The 24,745-nt window shown below is 39.5% G+C and overlaps 1 protein-coding gene and 1 long non-coding RNA gene across 3 annotated transcripts in view; both read left to right on the top strand.

Annotated features, from left to right (window-relative positions):
* The window catches only part of rtn4rl1b (reticulon 4 receptor-like 1b), a 165,310-nt gene that overhangs the window by 22,364 nt on the left and 118,201 nt on the right, over positions 1–24,745 (top strand). The window lies entirely within an intron of this gene.
* On the top strand, positions 6,343–8,599 carry LOC122984439. Of its 2 annotated transcripts, XR_006403894.1 has the most exons (3): positions 6,343–6,803; positions 7,143–7,540; positions 7,673–8,599. It is a non-coding gene; the product is annotated as an uncharacterized LOC122984439 (long non-coding RNA). The 2 variants fall into 2 exon arrangements; XR_006403893.1 differs by having other exon boundaries at positions 7,143–8,599.

The following is a 24,745-nucleotide window of genomic DNA, read 5'->3' as shown; positions in this document are numbered from 1 at the left end:
TGTTCACTATTTAATGAGTTCAGTAACTTGTATCTGGGCAGAACTTTAAGTGGAAACATGTGAACTCATAAAACATTGTGATACAAAACAAATAAAAAACAGATGAATCGCTTTATTACTGTAAGATGATACTGAGAAAGTAATTTATTTTATCTAAGTTTAGGAAGCCTGTGTGGAATACATTGGAAAGCTCTGTAACACACAACAATGATAATGTTGCACTATCCTTTAAGATGTGTTATAATACGCTTCAGACAGATGCTTGAACAATCATACACAGATTTCTTCATGATACTCAGCACCCAGTCCTTGGAAATATGACATTTCATTGAAAGCACAGAAAGTTCAGGTTGGCAATTTCATTCCCTTCTAAATTTGATTGTGTTAAAGTTTTTAGGAGAACTATCTCCCTCCCTTAGGCACACAAAGCATGAATGAGCCCAACTCACTATGCTTAGGCATACTGTGGTGGGGTTATCTCAGTCCAATAAACAGTTTCACCTGTGTGTGCGAAGGCAGTGCATATAGATAGATACTGTATACAAGATATGTAAGGGTGAACATCTGCCAGATCTAGTCAAGAGAGGAGATTAAAATAAATAAAGTTTAATTTTTATAATCAAATGATAATATCAGCTTAACAATTTGAGTGAAAAGTTGAATCCTTGAAAAATGCACATGAATATCAGAATATCTTTGTATTTGGTATGTCCCCGTTTTGCTTTAATGACACCGTGCACTCGAGTTGGCATGATCTCCACAAGTTTGTGCAAAACCTGATGACCCATGTTATTCCAACATGATTTGACAATGTTCCAACGAGCTTCTTGTTATGTCACAGAATACTTGGCTTTCTCAGTCAAGTGTCCCCATAAATGGTCAGTGGGGTTGAGGTCAGGTGACTGTGGAGGAAAGTCCATGACAGTCAGGACTCCTTGGTCTTCTTTGGTCTTCAAGTAGTTCTTGCAAAGCTTTGAGATGTGTTTGGGGTCATTATTCTGCTGCAGTATGAATCCTTCTCCACAAAGATACAAACCATAGAGTGTAGCATGTCTCTGAGGAATGGAGTGGTACTACTCCATGGTCAGGATGTAGTCAATTCAAAGCAAGTGTCCAACTCCAGAGAAGGCAAAAGACCCCCAGACTTCAATATTCCTATCACCATGTATCACTTGCAGTTTGATACACTGTGGTATAACTCTTCTGTTCATCTCCTTACATACATCCTTCTGTTACTGCCAGAAATCTCAGACTTGGATTCATCAGTAAATAGGACTTTTCCCAGTCATCCACTGTGAAATGCTGGTATTTCATAGCCCACCCCAAGCGTTTGGCCCTATTTCCCCTCTTGAGAAGTGGTTTAGAATCTGCTACTTGTCCTCTGAGATACTACAAGACAGCCTTCTCTTGACAGTACTTTTGCTGATTGGAGTCCTGCGTTCTTTATTTAGCAAATTCTGTATCTGTGATGAAGTAGGTTTTCTGTCTCTCAGGGAACTAAGCTTGATGTATTGATCTTCTGATGTTGTGGTCACTTTTGGTCTGCCTGATCGTGCTTTGGATACAACTGATCCAGTTTCTGCAAAGCGTTTCAGAGTACAAGTATAATAACTCAAAAAAGAAGCAGAGTAATGGACAGCGCAGACATTGGAGTGAAGTGTACACTTAATTCTGTGAGCTTTGACACCAACATGCTTTCTTCATAGTTTCAGTGTTATAAATGGGTTTTCAATATTGTGTGCTATAAACACGCAACACACTTCAGAAGAAATGGTGCCATTATTTCCACCGCTAGCAATGGAAATCACATTTGCTTTAAGTATTAACTTGTTCAAGTGTTCGGTAATGGGTGGTATTCTACAAAAAACACAGAGGGGATGAATTTAGCATTAAAGGCCACAGGGATTATGAATAGTAGTTTAATGAGGCAGTAGGTGGATGTCGTGGGACTGTGCAGCCCAGAGCAACTCAGAGTGGAGTCCTTTATTCCGATCAATGTATGCTAATGAGGGAGCAACGGAGGTTGTCCAAGAGAAGGATTGGAAAATGAACCAGCGCTACAGCTACAGTAAGGAATTGGCAACATAATGATAATGCTTTTAAATGAGCATTGAAAGACTCAGGCTCCTTGTGGCACTAAATGTATTCATCTGGACTATTAGTTATGATGCAGTAATCGGGTCTTGGCTACAGGATATGATAATAGACCTGTCAACTCTCCTGTTTTTCCCGGGTTTCTCCTGTATTTTCATCCCCTTTCCCGCTGTGCTCCCATTTCGTAATTTTTCCTGTAAATCTCCCATTTTGCCCTTTTTTTTATTTTTACATTTATACCCAGGGCTATAGTCGAGACTAAACGCACATAAAGACCGTTTACCCTCCTCTCAAATTCTTAAATAGCCTTTGTGCAAACTTTCATTACGTCACAGCTGTTAGCTCAGACTGGCTTTCTATCGCACTTTCTGTTGTAGATTCTAAGAGTGCTTGTTTTGTTTTCCATTTGAACATTGTATCCCCATATGAGACACTAAAACAGCTGTTACTGTTAACAAGGAACGACAAACAAAGCACCGCCCACTCCTGCTACGTGGGTGTTTAAACCAGTCTGCATGCTGAAGCTAGCAGGCAGTCTGGAGCCGCTTTCATGGGACAGATGAATGAATCAGAGTTCAGAGGATGAAATATGACATTAACACGTGTGGCATCAAATAATAATCTGTTAGGGAAAATACAACAAAGTAAGTAGCTTGCAAGAACTCTTCAGTGAAGCTTAAGTTTTTTTAATTGACATTAGTGTTGTTTTAATTGTCCACTTTAGCTGGCGCTGCTGCTTTACATGACAGTAATGTTAATGTAGCTTGATAGTTTGGATAGCTTGACTGCTGATGCATTCCTACTGTGTTGTTTGTCCACAATTACTGTAATTAAGACCACACAAGTTAAAGTTCTGCTTCATGCTCTGTCAAAATTTTAAAAGGAAGGCTTTTTAAATTTCTGGAGAGTGAGTGAAGGAATTGGGAGGGAGGAGTCAGAAGTGAGGAAGAATTGCAGGATGTAATGGTGTGGAAAGAAAAACAAGGAGAAAGTAAAGAAGACACAACTGATTCAAGATTGAAAGAAAAAGTTTAAGGAGGAAAGAGAAACACAGAAGCAGCTCATGTGTCAGGTGATGGAGAGACACATGAACACATTCAAAGCAAGAAATTTTAAGGATCTTACACCTGTATCTAGATGAATTACTGTTCTGGTAAATATTTTTGAAGGCACATTCTGTTTGCAAAATGACCAAATGCAAATTCAAATGTAAACTAAGGGGCATGCCCACCAACAAAAATCAAAGTACAAGATTGAAACCTGCTATAAAAGGACTTACAGATCTTTTAATACAGGCACAGATACTATATAACAACTCTAATAACTTGATATTTTCTTAAGCTGTTAAAAGGTTGTTGAGCTCAGTAACTGTACCTTAATGAAATAGGTGAGATGCTAGCAAAAAAAGGATCTCTGTGTAAATATTTAAATACTTGGGAAACTATTTTCCCATTCCTGACATGCATGGTTGCATATTAGCAACCATGCGTTTCGTAACGTGTGTAGGGTGGACTTTAGTGTTAGGTCTGTTAAACATAAGTGTGCCCAAGAAGCCACGAAGAACACGTCAACCGTCCATTCGATTACAGCAGGGAAGGCAGAAAAGGCACCAGGTGATTAGATCTCTGGAGCTGAGAGAGGAAACCCTTTTTACTAATGTCAAAATTATGATTAGGTGAGGTCCTGGAAAATCTCCCTTATTTTCAAAGCCCGGTGTTGACAGGTATGTGAAACAGGATAGCATTTAGAGCTGTGTTCTGTCATTAAACACTTCCATCTTGCTCTGGAGATAGCCTGTGGCTTCACTTCTCTGAATGATAATCAGGCTTCTCAGACACGTCTGTGCATTTACTGTAGTCTTTCAGAGAAATATTATATTGCATCTATCTGTGCTGGTTACCAACAGTATGTTAATGCAAACACAAGCTGTCTATGTGCACCTAATCACAACCCAACATGGAGCAGAGAATACAGAGTTAGAGCATCAGAGGAGCAGCTAAATCAGAGCTCTGCAATGAAATCCAGAGGCCTCTCCTCCCCAGGGCATGCCTCCAGGGCTGGATGTATCCACAGTGAGGCACTCTGTGATCAGCCTCAGTTCAGAGAAGACTACTGTACAGAGGTTATCATGCGGTGGTTGGAGTGGAGGTAATGTTGGATGGGTGTGGTATTACAATGGTGAAGGATAGAAAGTTAACGGCAGAGATACAGAGGCTGTTTTCAGTGCTTTAAAGTTTCCTTATGTGCAACTCTGTCAGATGATTTAAATATTGTTTGATCTTTCCTTTCTCTCTGTTTATCATTCAAGCTTCTCTCCACCTCATAGATTACCACTCTGGGCTTCCTCTTCTCCACTTATCTCCCCTCCCTTCCTCCCTCTTTGTTTGTCTCCCACGCCATCAGCTACTGCGCTTTGCAGAGTGGAGAAAACACTTGTTTTGACAGCTATGATAACTGACTAAATGTCATATGTCTGGAAGAAAGGGATCTGCAGTGTAGGATTGGAATTCATTGCACCCGCTTTCTTTCTCCCTATCCATCCTTTCTGCTGTTTTTTTATGTATGTGTGTATGTGTGGGTGAAACAGCTAGGGGTGGGCCCTGCACAGTGTGCTGTGTTGGCTAGCTATGTGTATGTGTGTGAATGTTTGTCCCTTAATGGTTTGCCTGTGTCTGTTACTCAGGCAGAGTGAATATATGAGCGATCATGTGCGTGTTTGAATTTGCAGTTGTGTGTGTAAATGGAGCTCAACTACAAATGGTTTCTTGTTGAGAAAGATAAATGAGGTCTCTATGCTTTGACTTCAGCTTGGGCCGTTACTTGTTTCCACTGTTTACTCACATGCAAATGTAAGCTTTACCTACAAAATAATAGAATAACACAATCAAAAAGCACTCCATAGTGAGTGTCATAAACCCAGGCTTAGTATGAGGATAATAGCCGTTTAAAATTCACGCTCTTTGATGTCTCATGAGAGACAAGCTTAATAGGAAAGGCCAACTGTAGAATACATTATTTCACTTACGTAGAATTACTGGCATATAAACATGTCCTGCTTGTTATTAAAACCACCATCAGATCTGTCAGACATCAGGAATTCAGGAAGCAGTGGAGAAACATATTTTCTGACACTAATGTAGAAGAGATATGTGGCATGTATGTTGGAAATTGCCTCAGCCTTTTAAAATATTGAATTAATGTGCTCCAATATTCATCATGTACCTAAATATGGTGTTACAGAAGGCAACTTCAAGTCCAAAGAGCCTTGGGTTATCATATCTGATGTCTTTTCTGCGCAGACTCACCAGGCTGGAGGGGGAGGGCTATGCACTGTTAACTGGCATCTAAGACTCCCTTAATGTATACTTAATGGCATCCTGGTGGTCAGAGATGCAAGAAAAAAATCATTCGGTACAGAACTAATTGCAGCGCCAAGTTTTGTTTTGATTCACTTACAATGTGCTGATTTTATGGCTATTAATCCAAGACCGCATAATGATCTTGTATTCAGGGATGTTGTTGGAAATGAAAGAACAAGCGGTCCTTGAAGAGACTATCCCGCCCTGCTCCACACACACATACACACTTGCTTTTGATACTTGTGAAGAGATTGTACTGACTTACATTCATTACTCGGAGGCTTACTCCTAACCTTAACCTGAACAACTACATGCCTAATTCCATCCCTAAAGGCCACAGTATGCTTTAAACAAAGGAGTCTAAAGAGGAAATAACTAATCTGAATGGTCACACTGAAAGGTGGGGCAAAAAACCCTGCCATCATAATGTCATCAAGGCCAAAGGAAAAGGGAAAAGGTTTTTTCTGACGCCCTCACTGTCACCACGCAGAATTCAAATGCAAAACCTTGTGGGGGTCAGGTTTTTGTCCCCAGATGGGAAGTGAGTTTCTCCCCACACCGTGATTAATACAATTTCCCACACACATAAACATGCAGAATGGATGCAAGACCCCACGATATCAGTTGGCTACCACATGTCCCCAAAATGTCGTAGAAAAACATACACAAACATAGACACACACCCTGTCATTTCTATTTCACAACTTTACACTGTCTGATCCTTGTAGAAATCTGCCTTTTTCCTTGTTAGCTCACAAGTTTTAACAGGTGTTGGTAAGAATGACAGTGAGGTGACATCACATTATCAGTGTGCAAAAACACTTCTATTTTTGAATCTGGCAATGCCTTCTATTTTTAAAATGTGCCTCTTCACTAAACAGATAAAAAGAGAGGTGTTGCAAAACAAGATGATGGGAAGAGGGAAACCAAGCATATCCATCGTCTTCAGTGCAGCACTGGGTACGGATATTAAAAACATTCAGCCCTGTGAGATGAGTTGGAACTCTATCTTAACTGCACTACACAGCTCGCTGCCACAGAGAACAAACTTTCTGCTCTTTTCATGACTCACTGGAGTTCAAAGCTGAATCAGTTTTTCTGGGTTGTACCTCTTTATTTTTTTGCTTTAAGTAGATTTTGACCTAACTAGTCATGATTCAACACTAAAGCACCTTGGGATATGATTATACATCATCAGCGGTGTGCTTTGTTAGACCTGTAACCACACCCAACAATGATTTCATGGTGTAGCGGGGTGTACTGGAAAAGAAATTCAGCCCTTGACTGATGGCCAGGACACCTCTGTGTACTGACACAACCTGGAGTACACTTTGACATCACTGCAGCAAGGTAAGAAATCAAATCACTGGAGTTCAGAATAAACAGGATTTTCAGCTGGTGTCAAATTGCTCTTTAAGATTATATTATTGGAAAGCTGTAAATTGCATTTTTAAAATATGGATTCAGCTCACAGATCCAGCAAACAGGCTACCAGGTGAGATGTGTTTATTTAAAAGCTGGCATAACTAGCTTTTAATACTTTATCATTATCAAGTAAATGGGATTATGCTGTACGCTGTTCTACAGATATGGCTGCAAAATGGGGAAGATTTTACAATCAGAAACCATAAATGCAGAATGTTGAGAAAGACACTAATATCAAGTGGCCCCATGTCTCATCCTCTCCAGATGGACTGGTCAGTTGGCTCTGTTGTGGGATATTGGAGATCAAGTGCCCCTTCACAGCCAAAGATGACACTGGAGGACAATACAAGAACCAAAGGAAGTAGTGTTACCATGACTACTACCATCAAGTGCAGTGTCAGTTGCATGTCTGCAATATGAAACACTGTGACTTCATAGTTACTGTCCTCAGGATGTTGTCATTGACAGCTCCTAGACGGATAGTGAGTTTTGGGATCATGTTGCCAGCGCAACACATTTTTTTTCCAGACATGTGTTCTGCCAGAGCTGCTGAGGAGATGGTTCAGGTCCCGTCATGGCAACACCCACCTGAAGATATGACTGTAAATCCCTCCTGTCCTAATCTCTGCTTGAAGTGGACTGCAGTTTGAAGATATGACTTGGTGTGTGCATTTAGTTTTGGTTTAACATTGTCTATAAATTTACATATGCTGCCATACGTAACTTTTATCATTTTAGATTTAGTGCGATATTTAAGTTTAAATTTCATTAACATTATCCTTTTTTGACATCAGGTGCTTTATTTCAGGTTTATTTAAGGTCAGGAGGAAGACGGAGTGACTGTCTGGAAGAGAGTGATGTGTCTCTCTTTCTCTGCAGTCTGTGTTATTGTGCCATCCAGTCTCATTACTTTGAAGCCTCTGTTGCCCAGGATGCGTTCCATGATGTCAAGCACCTTCTTGTAAAGAGTGAAGACGAGTGTGCAGTGGCCTTCTTGTCTGAGCTGTTCGAGAAGGGCCAACAGAAAGACAAGTTACTCCACCTCTACAGTAACTTTTGGTTACTGTAGAGGTGCTATATTAAATTTTCCTTTGGTACAATATGTAATTTTTTCTTCAGCTGATATTTATTTACATTTTGCTACAACAGGTAACTTAATCACTAGTAAATAAACCAATTTTTATTAGACAAATATTTGATAACAATTGATTACAGCTATTTCTAAATGTAAGGTTACACAAAATATTCACACTTTTATGGAGTTACTTTTGCGTCTTTATTATGCAATCAAACAGAATAGGCTTGCTATGAAAAAACAGATTTGACACTGCAATCAAAAAATGACACTGCAATCAAAAAATGTTTTATCGCAAGTACAATAAATTTGTGATTAAAATGCCAATCAAAAAGTTTTGTTTGCGAATCCAAAAGTTTTGCTTGCTGTTGAGCTGAATTTTGTGGGCAGGACCTGTGCTGAAAGATGTAAAACACATCCCTATTGGCCAGTCTTGAACAGAGTGACAGCTTGGCAACATCCACAGTAAGTAAACGAGAGAAGGAGTTTTGAAGTCCATGGAGAAGACAGAGTGGGAGCGGAGACAGATATTTAATGTGCAGGTACATTTACACATAACTTCTGTTTAAGTAATAGCAAGAACGTTATGTTTGAACTGGTGCATGTAGATTTCTTTTGCTTAACAATCTGTGATGTTGTAATGGGCTAAAAAATATATATTCTTTTGTCAGCCTGTAGCTGCCAGCTTAGCTCAATTAGCTAGTCACTTGCTTGTAACCCATTACAACATCACAGATCGTTAAAATAAATCTACATGCACCACTTTAAATATAACATTCTTGCTATTACTAAGACGTAAGTTATGTGTAAACATACCTCTGCGTTGATGTTCTGTCTTTGCTCCTGCCCTGTCTTCTCCGTGGACTTCAAAATTTCCACTCTCGTTTACTAATGTGGATGTTGCCAAGCTGTCACCCCATTCGAGACTGGCCAATAGAGGCGTGTCTTACATTTTTCAGCATAGATCCCGCCCACAAAATGCAGCTCAACAGCAAGCAAAACAAAAGTTTTTGATTTGCATTTTAATCACAAATTTAATTTACTTGCAATAAAACATTTTTTGATTGCAGTGTCAATAGTTTTACTTTCAAATCTTGTTTTTGATTGCAAACAAGACGCAAAAGTAACCCCATACCCTTTGGTCTACAATTATGGACCAAAGCAAATGGTACAATTTGGTCTCACTATTCTTTACGTTTAGTATATTCACTGATAAAGTACTATGCAAAAAATAATACTTTCAAAAGCCCTTTCACTCTTTCCAAGAAGATCCAAAGATTTGCAGGGTTTCTGGTGTCCTTCACATTTTTGGCAGGCATTTTCCTCTTGTGAAGGCCAGTATTTAAGACATTCTTATAAAAGCCAACTGTGTCAACAATATTAAACCTCCTGTCAGCAAGGACTTTGTCCCCTGGTCGTATTTTTTCACAACACATTGTCCAGCAATATATTTGTCAATAACCCACTACATTCTTCCACATGCTTTAGATATGAAGGAAACAACACCTGAGTTTCATAGATCCAAAACTAAACAATATTGTGGTGCTTGTAAATCCACCAGGTCATATCAAGCAAGCAAGCAAACTACATTGTCTGTTGATAAATACTTTAACAGCCACTCTAAATTAATATCTTCCATCTCAACTGCTTACTTTTCTGGCCATTCAATAAACAAGTCTGCATTTAGGGTGTCAATTCACATGTCAAATATTCTGATAACATTAGGTTATTGACTGTTGTAAGTGTTAAATAAACTGTTAGATAACAATGAACTAATCATTAGCAAACACATATTTATGTACAAATTAATTTTGTTATATTCATCATCATTCTTTGAAAGTATTTTTTATGAAACATTTAAGGAAGATTTTGGCCCATTCCAGTGGTTGCTCAAGTACCCCCAACCCACTGCATTTGTATATGGAATAACCAGGAAAATGAAAATGCTTCCCCACCAACTGACATTGCCAGGCTCCACTGGACTACCTGGTTGACCCGGACGAGGCACTCTCTCCGTAGGACATAAGAGACCAGATGGTATATGTGGCAGCCAACTCTGTGTCTGGCTATAACACCACAGGAGGCAATGTGTTGCCACCACAGAGAACTGTAGAGGATACCAGGAAGGAGAAAAGGGTAGTGTCCAAATTCAAGCATGTCTAGACAACCCTCAAGGAGTGTGATTGTGGGTGGTGGATATGAAACATGGCAGCTGTGTTAAATTCACAGACAGACATAAAAAAAAGTAAAAGTGGCAGACAATTGAAGCAGAACAAGACAAAAAGCGTCTCTAGGTCTTCGTCACTTCTCTCTATACTCTCACTTTTAAGTACAATCTCAGGGTCATTTCAACGAGAGGATAAATATAGACATAATATAAGGTTATACAAACAGTGCATGGCTATGTATAGCACAACTACAGAAAACCCTATGGGGATGTGGATATGGATTTTTCTGTGGAGAAGTAAAAATAGATGTAATGACTGTCAGACTTCGCACTTTTCTGGAGGAGTGGAGAATTTAAACACCCTACTAAGACTAAGTGCTGTCAATGTCACTTCTAACATTACTCAAGTAGAAGTAGGATGACTTGTACTGATAATAACTCAGGTAAAATCACAAAAGTTGCTGCTTTAAGGACATTTCTGAGTAAAAACTATTACATATAGTCATTGAAAGGGGCCAATATGGCATTCTGATAGCACCGATACAGAGTAGGGGTGTGCCCGAATACAAATATATTATTCGGCAAAGCACAAATAGTGGGTTTTATACGAATATTTCTTTCATATAAAAATTTTAAAAATTATTTGTTTTTGGGAAGAAAAAACAAAAACATGTCAAATACCAGTTTGCAGGTCGGTTACATCGTTATCTCAGTCTCTCTCCTCTGCTCCACTGTTACATCTATCAGGGGTAAGTCCCAAATGGACTCTCCATAACCTGTTGTTCCTCTACTCCTTTCCACAAAGGTTGTAGGTTGTAAAAAATAGACAATAAATGAAAAGTGCAAAGCAAGAATTACCTTTGAAGTTCTTCTACATGTTACATGGTGTGCTGTCTCTGTGTTATGGGTGTATAAATTGTCAGAGGTCTGTCTGCAGTGAGTCGATGAGTAAAGTTTTAGCTCAGTAGTCAGCGCAGTCATCTTCGATCGGGGAGACTCCAGTTCGAGACCTGGTGTGGGGACCTCCTTCGTAAAGTAGATTATTCACGAACAGTTATTGTAACACTTAAATTTTCTCAAATTAAAAGCGTAATAAATACAAAAACAGGATTTATAAGCCTTTTTCCAATTTTATTCGAACACAAATACAAATGCAAATAATTTTGCTGCCTTAACAAATACAGATACAAATACAAATACTGGGCTCTCTGCACATCGCTAATACAGAGTACCAATCATTTACTTCAATGTTAGTGATTCTCTTGAAACTGATGACCATCTGTTATTGTTTGGGGGTTTTTTTTCTCAATAAGAACACATTCACAAAGACTGCCTTACCTGGGAAAAAAGAATTTAAGGCAGATGTACTGTAGGAAAAATGTACTTGTGAACTGTAGTAGAAATCAGGTGGGACAGGAAATAGTATGGGCAGAGTGAGACAGAGAGTCTGTGAGGCAATTTTTATGAGGGTCACAAATACCTTGAGGATAAAAAAGGAAGTAAGGAAACAGACACTCAGTGAGCAACTTCTGTCTCGTCAATACATCCATATACTGTATATCCATGGGGCAGAATTTGCAAGCATGGCAAAGAGTAGAATCCACAGACAGTTTTTTTCTACTTCCCTAATGTTTTTTATTCACTGTTGCTATGCAACATTTAATCAATCAGATCTTCATCAGGCACAGGTTTTTAAACATAAAGTGCAGGAGCTAGTGTACAAAAGTATTTCACAAAATGAAGCCTGACCACACCTTAACTGTGCTCTAACAGGATACCTGTAGACTATTCTATAGTTCTTGCCATCCCAAAAGTAGTTTTATTTTGGGAGTCAATAAATATTTATAATGAGTTACTTGCTACCCCTGCACTGCAGAATGTTTGACAGTACAATGTGTCATTGATACTGAATTAGAATGGAGTGAGGAGGAGCTGAAACACTAAGCCACAAAGTGCTGTTGTTCTCTTGTCTAATCAGGCATGCTTGTGTACTAATACACTTCAAACACTGCTTCTCACCCCTTGTCCCCTCCTCCCACCCCGACTCTCCCTCTGCTTTGCAACAAGAGAGCACAGAAACAAAGAGAGAGACGCCTGAGCAATCCCTGAACCTGTTTACCTCTCTGTCCTCTTTGACACTCCTACAGAGACAACAGAGTTTCTGCTGATGTATAGTTACATCCAAGCCATTCAGTGTAGAAATATTGCCTTTGCACTTGAAAGAAGTGTGGGCGATAAGAGACCCACAACAGCTTGTGTGAAAAGGCCATGCCAGCAGGGGTGATACATTACAGCTCCATATCCTTTCCCCCTCCTGGAGATTGTCTGTATGTGTATCTGTGATTATGTGTTAGTTTGTGCATATATGTGTTTTGCCTATGTGAGCTTTAACAGCAGAAGTCCGGACATAGCCGCACAGAAGTGAAATAACACTGCGATAACAGATTCAGTCCACTGTGGGGAAAGCATGGCCTCTTGTGACTCTGGGCTGACTAATAGGTTTTGAAGTATAAACAGGGTAAGGTTGTGAGCTGTTATGAATGGTGGGATGTCAGGGCACAGATTGTTGAGAGGAAAGGAAAGCAATCATGACTGACATTAATAGGAAATGGCAGCAGCGCAACAACTAAATAAACCTAGAACTGCAGCAAACATGTAAGTGTATGATATCAGCAGGAGTAGGGGAATATTAAACAAAACAAAACTCTTTTTTGGATTGAACTAAACTACTTAGTGAACACATAACTCCTGAACTAAATTGTGGGTTTAGAGATGTATCAAAAGCATTGAAGCACTAGCAGTTAAAACCCATGCTTTAAACAAGCTGAAGCTCTTTTCATATTTGTACATTTGTCTTTATGTACTTTTTGATTCCGATTAGCAGGATATAATTTGCATCCATTACTAAAAGCACTTCTTAGAGCGTGCTCTTTTTTGTTTCTCTTGCTTTATCTCAACCCCTATGCTGACCCTTTTCATATGGTCTGCTCTAAGTGTCTCAGCAACCGCACATTTTGCATTGCAACATATAATTCACAAGCCATTTTAGAATCAGATGATATGACATACAGGCTCAGACAGCTAAAAGGGTTTGTGAGATAGCATGGCCTTTGCGCAGTAATTTCCCCGCAATCACAGGTAATCAGACAGGTGGAGTACACAGAAAAGCTCTTGTCATTGCTCTACTTGACCCAGAGCCCAGCATGACATCTTTACATATCCTCTCTTTTTTCCCACATCCTTTAGAAATATTGCTGCCTGAGAAACTGTTTTTGCTGTGCTGACCCACCAGCTCCTCTGAGCACAGAGCATCAACAACATAACATATATTCAGAAGGAATGTTTCAATTTTGAGGCCTCATTACAAACATTTCTGACATTCCAGTCATTATCTCAAATTATTGCTATCCTTTTTCAGAGGGTACCATACAGTTTTAGATTTCCTACCTTCCAGGGAGCCACTAGACTTTTCTGAAAACCATCTTTGGTGGTGCATTCAAGGATGCTGAATCATTAGATATTTGACAGTTGGGCAACTTTTTAAATTCAGGAACATTCAAATGATCTCTTTCACAATGTCCATGCTTGCTTACTTTTTGTCCTCTGGGCTTGCCTTTTCAACAACCTAGCTAATGAATGCAATGCTTTTTGGCAGACGACTTTGAAATATCTAATGTGGGAAGTCCCTGAATGCACCAACAAAGCAAGTTTCATAGCAAACCCTGACTGCAGTTGTATTAAAGTTGATTTCTGGGTGGAAGGAAAGAAATCATATCTTATCTTCAGAAAAAAAATCTTATAAAATAGTTTTGAATATGGTTAGCAGTAATGTTATGTATACATGTTTTGTGGTTAATTGGTTAGAAAAATGAAAAACCACTTACTGTCCTTCAAACCTTATTTATGAAAGCAAAACAGATCAATTAGACAGTGCTTTTCTCAGTAGTGATCGGGATAAAAACAACAATTAATACACAATAGAGAGTTATGACAGTAACTGACAGACGTGACGGTCTCTAACCAAACAGAACAAAAGGCAACAGATGGGGGTAAATACTGCAGTGGTTGTGAATGCCATTAATAACACTTAAATAAATATTTCTGACACAGTCATCCACCAGATTAATTGCTTACTGAAGTTAAAATTGTCATGTAGCCAATGCTTTTGCTAAAACATACCAGCTACCAGCTGCACACATCTGAGTGAAGACACATGTGCACACATAGACGCACACAAGCTTCACAATAACAAACTTTGAATCAGTTTACAGGATCATTTTCCTGCTACCTTATCATGATAGATATGGCATTCAGTATGCCTCAAGCTCTGAAATACTGTGATTGCAATCTCAAATAGACAGCCCTTTATTCCCCAGTTGTTGTTTTTTTTCTGATACACCCTTTTTCCTGGATTTATTATCGTTCACTTCCAGCCACCTATCCGTCATGACCATGAGAAGAAAAATGAACCCCTTACCTTTTTCTTTGCCCCTTACACTCTACTCAACAGCAGCCACTCATTTGCGTTTTTCTTTTTTTTTTTTTTTTGAAATGGAAAAGGAAACCAATTAATTTCAAGGCAAGAAATACAGGTTCTCACTATTCTTGATCTGTGTCCAAGTGATTGAATGAGTCTGCTTCCCAGCTGAGCTGACCTCAAGACACAGTCTCTCCCGTCTGCTCCTTCATAACCATACTAACTCTCATGCTCTTTACTCTCCAAATGGCTTCTCCATTGTAAGCAAACGCTAGCTAGGAGTAAAAATACTGTGTCTGTCTTCATGAGATAAAGGCCTAATGAAGTAAACATTCCCCACACTAGAAACAAACGCACAAAAGTGTACAAAAAATAATGTATGCATCGGTGCCAATTAGTTCTTAGTTTAGAATATTAAGCCTGTTTTCCTCTTGAAGGGTGATAATGTAGGGGTGCTTCACATTTATTCTCTCTTAATGCTCTTTATGAGTATTATATAACTGAAACACAGACAAATCAAAGCTTGTAGCTTGAATTTTAAGCAAAATAACATGAGCTGTTGCTGTCAGTGAATCACAATGTCCAGATGAAATGCCTGGATTTTAAACTCCATTGTGCACATTGTTAAACCCACACAGGTTTGTTAAAATAGGAGTGCTATGGTACAGACTGCCTTTAGGGGTTGAGGGTGTGGGATGGAGCTCAGCTCTTTGTAATAGTGGGATCAGTGGTGTGTCGACCGTGGATGGCTGCCTGCCCTGCAACAGGCATCCATGTCTGTGCCTTGGAAATGGGATCATGTGGTGCAAGCTTTTCTTTTCTTTTTTCTCTCTCTCTGTTTTCTTCATTGTCTCTCTCTCTCTTTTCTTCATTGTCTCTCTCTCTCTCTTTCTTTTTTCTCTCTCCTTACATTGCTACGCTATTAATAGAGAGTTCAGCCTCTAGAGGATGCAAACTGGGAAGCGGGGGATAGAAAGAGCGACAGCATATAAGGGTGGAAGTGATGTGGATGGAGGGACCAGAGCAAAGAGAGAAATGAGGGAGGGGTTGATGAAGTGAGGGTGGAGAAAAGGGCAAAGAGCTGGAACAACGAGGCGAGGATGAATAGCTGAGCAGTGCAGACAACATGGAGCTGAAAAAAAAGAATGTTGCAAAAAGGAAACAAAACAGACAGATAAAGTGAAGTTAAACAGTGTCATATTGAAAAACTGCAGCAAGAGGAAGAGAGTGAGGGGAGAGAGAAGACTTAAAACTCAGGTTCAAATTCATTTGTCATTTGCTGGCAGGCAAGAAGGCGAAAACATAGGTAGGATAGACCAACTAGAGCCTTCAATGTCACCCTGAGACTTTAACCATTTTATTTCATAGTTCTAAGGCATTTACTGTGGTAGTCACCAAAATGAGCTGAATGATTTTTCCATGGACATTTCCATAAAATTGCACACATTTTGAGCAAATTTTTTGAAAATTCAGCAAAATGAAATGAGAATCAGTGTGAGTTTTCATTAACTCCCTTTATGCAAATATATTCAAGAAGATGTGACAAGAATACCAAATTAACAGAAACAACCTCGCTCTTTTTTTTTTTTTTTTGTAACTCTCTGGCTGAGTTGAAGAAGGTAACAGTGGGTGGCAACATGACATGAATGCTTAATCTACAATAGAAGAATCAGAAGCATAAATACATCAAGGTGTATTTGAAAAATCTGTTTCCATCGTTTTAGCACATCTTCTCTTTTCTGATATTCTAACACTTCCACTATGCATTAAAAACCTTTTTGCAATGCATTCTCTTTTGTCATCTATTCAGATTTTTCTTTTCATTTGCTCAAATTGAAAATACACACAAACTAGGACAATGGAAACCTGTTGTTGCCAATATTATCTAACTGGGAGGCTGCAAGGCTTTTACATTTACACAGTTGTGACTATACAGCCATCAGTGCTTGGGGTCCATTTTCCAAATGAACAGATTTAAGCACATCAGCAGGCTTTTTTTCTGAACTCCTCCATTGCTCAATTTCATGGCATTCGAACACTTGGGTCTGCAGGTAATTGAAAATAGCCTGTTGTTTGACAAGCTATAAAACCATTCACAGTCATTACCCAGCCAATGAAAGGCATGTTTTCCCAATTAGGCTGCTGATAATAAAATCACCTGACTGGAAGCTCAGATTTTTCTGTGGCACAGTGGAAGGCAGGCAGGCAGGCCACATGTGAAGGCAGTGATTGTAGTCTGACCTAAGAGACCTTGCTTCCCTCCAGGGCCACAACTCCCACTGAGCCTTAATTACAACCACACGAGGCCCTCAAATGCAGCCATATCTGATTCTAGATTAAACCACTTTGACACACTTAATTGAAATGAGAATTTTCTGTGAAAATGAGCCTGGCTTATAGACCAACTCCAAGGAAAATTTAATGCCAGAAAATCACAATGGATGTGTGGACTGAATTCATGATTGTAGACCTGATTGGATGCTTACACTAGCTGCTGCAGTAGCTTAACCAATTACCTGCTAAATGCAGGATGGATCATAGCAAGATAACCTGCAGAGCCTGTGGGTATACAAGAGATTGAGGGAGGGAGGTGGAAGAGGCTGTTGTCCTATTTTAGCTGTCAGAAACATTGGCACATCTGTGGCCAGTTAGCAGTGTTGTTATTCTCATCAGACTGGGTCACCACAGGGACAGTGCTCAACTTATTTCACCTCCCTGAGCCTTTTCTACCTTATTGAGCCTTTTCTCTCAAAGTTGTCCCCCATGCAGACCTTTCGATGGATGGCTTCCTCCATCTTCCACCTTTTATCCCCCAACAGTGAGACGTGACACAGCTGTGTCACAGTCGGATCAGTTGAAGAGATCCTGCACTGAATAAAACAAGACAGAGAGCGTCAGCATGCGACGGGGTACAAATTGCATTACTAGCACGATATTTGCTCTGCTACAGGTGCTGTGTCAGAAACATGCGTTGTACCTTGAGGTTATTGTGAGCTATAATTCACCACGGCACTTGATTTCCCTTGATAATAGTAGCAGCTCATGTCGGATGGTTGGAATTTTTTATTTGCTCTTAAATAGTGGCAGCAGAAGAGATAATATATTCCTGCTCTACAAAGTGTTTTTCTCCTTTGCTGTCATGCTTTAGCTCCTCGTCTTTTAAATGACCTTGAAGGGCTTTGGCCCCTTGGATCCACGTGGAAGCGCTTGAAACATGGGCTTATTTTATATGCAATGCAAAACATAATGAATATTGTATGTAGAGACCATTTCTTTCAATAAATGAAGACAAGTCTCACAGAAGATTTAGGGCACTGTGGTGTGGCAGTTAAGAATTTAAAAAAAAATTGATTTTTCAGAAAACATAATTTTATTCCTTTTAGAGTTATGCAATTATATTCCTTGTGTTCCATTTTCATAACACATCATTTCATTGTTATTTTTGGCTATGTTGCTAAGGTTATTACTGTGGAGAATATGTAGCCAGAGTATAGATAGTACAAATCCGTAATGCAGTTTCTTGTCTGGGTTGAGCTATTGGTAATGCCATAGGGCTCCAGTAGGGAGAATCGTGTTCCTCTCCCTCACTCAATACAGAGGAGTGAACATAGATGTATTATAAGAGCTGAATACTGAAACTCAGCCTTACAGCCAATTTTCCAAGTGGCTACTTGCGGTATTGCAGTGAAAAATCCCCCTGTGGCCCAAAAAGCATTTTCTCCATAGACCACCATTATAAAAGAGACATCTGTAAAACTGTTGACAGGACACCTCCAACTTCAAACAAGGTCAATTATGACTCTTTCTATTATGAGTTTTTGATCCATTGAGGCTTTATATTTGTAAAACTTTCCTTGAGCCGAGAAAGCTCAATCTGAAAGGAAAATCTGTGACGTCATTACAATGTAGAGTCTATTGGCTGAGTGGGAACTCATGGGCGGGGCCAGCGGGGGAAATACCACTGCACATATCCAGTGGGCTGCACAACATGGAAGCAAACCTGGAAGCTAGAAACTTTTTTTGGCATATGTGCCACCTGAGCAATTCTTATTGGACTGAATGGGTCCAGTTCTTAAAATACATCCATGCAAGTGAAGGTGAGAGCAGTGTGCTGTTTTCTTCATCCCTCTCCCCTATTTTCCCTGTTTCAAAGTAATTACTGTGCACAAAGCACTATGAACTTAGCAACACATGTTGTTGATAATTGTTATTTTGTCACTGCTGTTCATCGCGAAGGAAAGAGGTGATTTTTATACTTTTATGTTGTTAAAGAGTTTCTGGCTAACTCTGTCACTGTGTGAGCTAGCTTAGCATCCAACTGTTGTTCCGCCATTGTTTGCATTTAAGTTTGTCACTAAGATACTTTCTCTAAGCTGCTTAAAAATGTTATTTTATCACCATAAGAAGTCAAGTCATGTGTCAGCTAAAATACATAACTTAAAAATGTATTTCTTGTAAGTTACAGTCCATGTTGTACACTGGTTAAAAATATAATTTACATTATTTAGAAGAACATAGGAGGATAACTTAGTTGTGGAAACCTGTGGTCCTGAAACTGAGTGTATTCATACAGAAAATTGTGTGAATTTGGTTGCACTGTATATCATTAAGGTTTAATACAGATGAGTGAAGGTGAGAGCAGTGTGCTGTCTTCATCCCACTCCCCTAACTATATTTTCCCTGTTTTAAGGGCATAACAGTAGCACCTGGGGAAACAGATACATGCTAAAACCTAATTTAACCCATCACATACAGTAATTCAGCATTATGTGAGGCTACTCAGTGATGCCCTGCTGGCACAGCTGCCCACATAACAAATCAGATTAGGAACTGGAGCCTCAAAGTAGGGTCAGCCTCTCCTGGCCCTCTGCAACCTGTATTTTCTCAGTCTGTGTCCTTACTTTTGGTGTTGTTCAGACTAAGTCTAAGACTAAGACTGAGTAAAGCCCATAGGATTAGGACCCCACCACCCTAACCATGGACTGTTTCAGCTGCTGCTGTCTGGCAAATGGTGCACAGCCTCAAGGCCTGGACCAGCAGGCTCTGGGACAGTTTTTTTTCCACCAAGCAACCAGGTTTATGAATAATGGACATTAATGGCTTGTTGCCTGTCTGTGACACACACACACACACACACACACACACACACACACACACACACACACACACACACACACACACACACACACACACACACAGGGTCATGTTTCCATCACTTCAGAGGACATTACATTGACATACATTCATTCTATTTTACTGCTATTTCTATTTTATTTTATTGCTATTGTTGCTGCAATGTTGCGGAGCCGAAACCCAAGAATATTTTACTCTCTCATACTTGTATAATGGGATGTAACAATAAAAGAATCTTGAATCTTGAATCTTGACTTCAAAACATAATGCCCCATTAATTTGTAGTTTTGAATTATTGTGTTCTCATATCTTGCTTAGTAAAACCAATTAAACTTTATTTTATTCTTTAAATGGAGATTTAAGAAATGGAATCTGATAAGCATATTTTAATGTAGTAGGAATTGTTCTTTTTTATATACAAATGGAATATTTCAGTGCCAAGGTCACTGTTTGTCATAGATTTCAGTCCTGTGTTCCCACATTTTAATGTTCCTCCAGGATAGATTTTTTTTTAAATCTTGTGCCTCATTTTACCTGAACTTGAAAAACACCTCACATCCATGTTCTCTCAATCCAATTTTACATGGAAAATTGAAAGTATAATAATAGTTACCCAAGCAGAAATGATGTTCGAATATGCTCCTAAACCTCTGACATTTGAGGCAGTATTAAATATCTTGAGTGCCCTTTTTTAGTGAGCAGTAGTAATTTGCTAATTTGGTCGAAGGTCTCTTCTTACAAAACTCTGTTGCAGCCTTCAACGCTTCCCTCAATGCTCTCGTTCGCCTTTCTCGTTGAGTTATGGCGGCTCATGAATGGCTTAAACAGCTTAGGAATAAGGGAGCTAGCTAGTTAGATGAAATGTAAAAGATGAAGAATTGAAGAGATGCAAGATATTCATATGCAAATTGGTGAATACATTTAGCCTTGCATGCTAAAATATCTTGCATTGCTGGTTGCTCAGTTGTAGTGCTATCCTCCACTGAACACCAGTTAAAAATGCAGAGTGAGTTAGGGAAGAGAACAAACTTCAAAAACTTCCAAAAATGAGAATATGGGCTGGAATGTGATTTTTTCCCTGTCTGCACTTGGCAAATTCATCCTTGAGTCACTAATATTTATCACTGACCTCGCATTAGATATATTATTGTTATTTTGTGCTGTTGGGCAGGTAAATACTGAATAAAAGAAAAACTGACTGTGACAGGAAATGCTGCCCAGTAAGGCAGAGCCTACATTAAGGAATGGGTTTATAATGCAAAATGTGTTGCAGTGGGTGTGTTTTGACTCCAGCATCCAATCTATCTTCTCTATGTATCTGAAAAACTAATGAAATACTAAAATAAAATGGCCTGCCCTTTCTAATTTGAAAAAATAGTGCAGTGGATGCTGATTCAAGGAGTGAAGGAGCACAGCGCAGAGGGAAGATAGAGCAATGCAAAGAAGAGATGATCCCTATTGAAGCTAGATTTTCAACGTGTGGAACAAGTACAAACACAACAAAAAAGTCACCAAAGCGAATGAAATAGCTAACGCATGCACAATCCGACAGTAATTAATCTCCTTTTGGGTTACAAATGGTTGGCCTGCTCCTGCATTAACCTCCGTCAGGGTTGACACTGTGCTAATCTCTTCTCCTCTCTGACATTCACGCTACTGCTGATGAATATAGGACAGCATGGCTTTGAGTCCGGCAGAGATTGAAGAGGAGTGCCCATCCTCAGCCCTTTACTCCTTCACCCTTGTGCCATTGCCTCCTTACTGACAGAGTAATTGAATAGCTGAGACTGTCTCATCTGTACTAGGAGAGCAGGTAGAGAAGAGTTGTTGGCAGACCCCAGTGCATTGACCTAAATGCAGCAAATTAAGCAGTCTGTGACTGCAAGTCGTGCATGTCTAAATGTGTGTTTAGACAGAGGCAAAAATCACCTCGTTATTTGCACTGTATTTACAGTCTGTATTTATTCACCCCAAATAGCCGGTGTGTAGACTGTGCAGATGTTAGCTGGAGCTAGTTGGCGACATAAACACCAACTGTGTGTGTAGCAAATGTCTCTGTGCTGTGTTTGACTGACAGCTCAAAAAACGTACCATTTTCCTCCAGACTACTCTCCTTTTTTTCTTGTATCTGTATGTTTATGCATTGCAGTCATGAAGACATATATTAAGCAAAAGCTGAACGATTTTCAACTCACATGGATGCACCACTCTCGGTGAATCTGCCTTTTTGCATCCACTTTTGTCTTCGCATGGACTTTATATCATGCTGCATCTAAAATTTGATTCATGTGCAGTCTGAACAATAAGTACATTAAATAAATAAATTGGTTTTCTGTTCAGAAACCATTAACAGCTCATGTTGAAATTTCTCCCCCAGCAAAAAAAAAAAAAAAAAAAAAAAAATCCTATCCCATTGCACCATTCTGGGCTGGTTCTGCTCTGCATCCTAATAACATCTCATATAAATGTACAACCATTTTTTTTTCCAAAACAAGATTCACTAACAAGAATTTTAAGTAATGGACATATGATAAAAATAACTACACCAAAGGCATATCTGAAAGAAAAGTCACTTCTGATTTTTTTATACATATATATTGTGGAATCTAAATAAAATATAATTATATTTCAGATAACTAAAAAAGCATCATTATCATGCATATAACTCTGTGTTTTGTCAGTAAAAGTGGAATTATAATGGAAAACGTGGAAATGAAATGCACTATGTTATATGAACAATGAAAAAGGCTGTACTGAGGTAACTAATAGAAAAGTAAAAAGCGTCACAAAGTCTGGAAGAAGGTAGGTGAACGTCATGACAGTCAAAACAGGATGTTCAGAATCTGTGAATATATTGTATTATATATACAGGATGCAAGCTGTCAAGTTTGAGTAAATGAGATGATTCGAGGGCTATATTTGAGAGATACAGTTTGCAAAACAGGCAGATCATGGGACACAGGATTAAGGGTTACAATGGCCCTGAGGCCATGCGTGGTAGACAGGCCAAATAGAGGAAGAGTGAGGAGAGGTCTGGTCATGTGCATGGGACGGTCTTATGACAGTATATAAGAACTGTGAAGGATCCGAGAACTCAGTTGCTCTTGAGACCATCTCTGCTAAGACTTCAATAAATCTTCCAGTGGACTGGAAAAGAGCCCGACTCCTGATTCTTCTTTATTGAAGGTGATAGTTCTTGTGGAGTTAACAAGTCAGCACGCAGTACAGATTAGATGGGGTAAGAGAAAAACTTCCACAATATATCAGCACTCATGTATGAAAGGGAAGGAAAATAGTGGGCATCTCTTCTGAAGGCAGAGTTCAGCAGATGTTGGGATGCTTGTGGAATGTAAAGAGCTGGACGGAGAGCTAAAAGATTAACTGTATGTGTTTGTGTGTGTGTATATGAAGGGGGATTTCTTCTCTTTATACCTCCTCTTAGGAAAGATCTATCCATTCACAAACCCTGTGGGACATTCAACATGGCAAAAGCAGTGCAGGACTCACTTCTGCAAAATCCATTTCCTTTAAAGAAGAGTGGTATGGCCTATGCATGTCAATACGACAATGTGTGTGGATAGAGGAGGGAAGAAAGAGCGCAAGGCACGTCACTGGATTATAAAGGGAGAGAAAGGTAGTGAGGGGTAACAGGGAGGGGGAGCATCAGTGAGAGAAAGCCCTTTCATCTCTCTCTGACGTCTTCAAAGACAATGAGCCTCACCCACTGCACTCTGTGTTGACATTAACACCCTGTACACGCACCCGCACACACTAAGTCAAAGATTTGAAAGCACATACACAGTGCACACACATGTACCTCCCCTGACATGCAAGCTTCCTTACCACATGTCTTCTGTGTGGATGAATGTCAATGAGGACACTATTAATAACCTAAAAGGTATTCGCACCATTGCTCCCCTCCCTCTGGCATATGGTTGTACACGTGCATGCGAGCAGTTGAGTGTATTTACAAGCCGTGAAGAGACACCAGATTGCAAACATACATGTCAGAGTTTCTCTTCCTGTCTCCATCACTCCAATACTGACTTCACTGATGAGAGAGTACATCAAAAGAGGAAATGTTTTGATGCAAACACAGGATGTGGGCGGGCGGCAACACAAAGCTCCACTTGATGATGACTTGACAGACAGAGAAAGTATTTTATCAGTGTTATATTGTCGTATTCACTGTTTTCATTTGCAGTAAAACAACATAATATTAGGTCTTTAGCTTTGTTGACATAGACAGTTATTCACACTGATCCCGCCATGCAGCATTTAGAGTAACTGCTATTTTGCAGGGCCAGCCACACGGTGCAGGGTTGACTTTATGTGGGTGGAAACAATAACACAGTAAACCAAGTTTAAAGCAGAAATAACTTTTTTCTTTAACCACTTGGTGGCTGCAGAACAAACACAACAATGACCTTTATAAAGCATAAATGCTTAACTGCACACCCCAAAGACGCACTCATTTAGAGTCATGTCTCTGGTCAACTGAGGAATGCAAGTTCAATATTCACTCTCCTTGTAGCTCTTTTATGGAAAAATCTGGATCTTTAGCTGCTAAATGTTACTCTGTGTTAACCAGCTGGTTGCTAACTTTGTGTGTGTGCAATTTGGTGTTTGGCAGGTACATCAGAGCTTTCTTGCTGAAAACAGCTGCTTGCTGCAGAGTTAAAAATTGAACCAAACAGTCAAGATGTAGGTTGTAAAACCAAAACAATGAGCTAAAAAACCCCCAAACGCTCTATAGCGCTGAAGGGAGCTGAGCTGGTGATTATTCTCTATGAGTTTGTCAATAAAAGCAACCCCTTTCACATTATAGTAACTTGATCTGTTGTTAATGTAGAAACATTGATTAGTGCAGGGCGTGGTGATTCAAATCTGGCTCCAAAGCCTGTGAGCATATAGCTTCATCAGTGGCAGATTTCAGTGCAATTCACAACCACAGTTAAAACTAATTGTTGTGTACACTCATCACAAAGTGACAGAATCACGTCTGGTTCTGTCAG

Source organism: Thunnus albacares, chromosome 6, assembly GCF_914725855.1.
Source record: "Thunnus albacares chromosome 6, fThuAlb1.1, whole genome shotgun sequence".
Taxonomy (NCBI): domain Eukaryota; kingdom Metazoa; phylum Chordata; class Actinopteri; order Scombriformes; family Scombridae; genus Thunnus; species Thunnus albacares.
The sequence above is the reverse complement of the archived record's forward strand: the minus strand, read 5'-3'. Positions and strand labels throughout refer to the sequence as shown.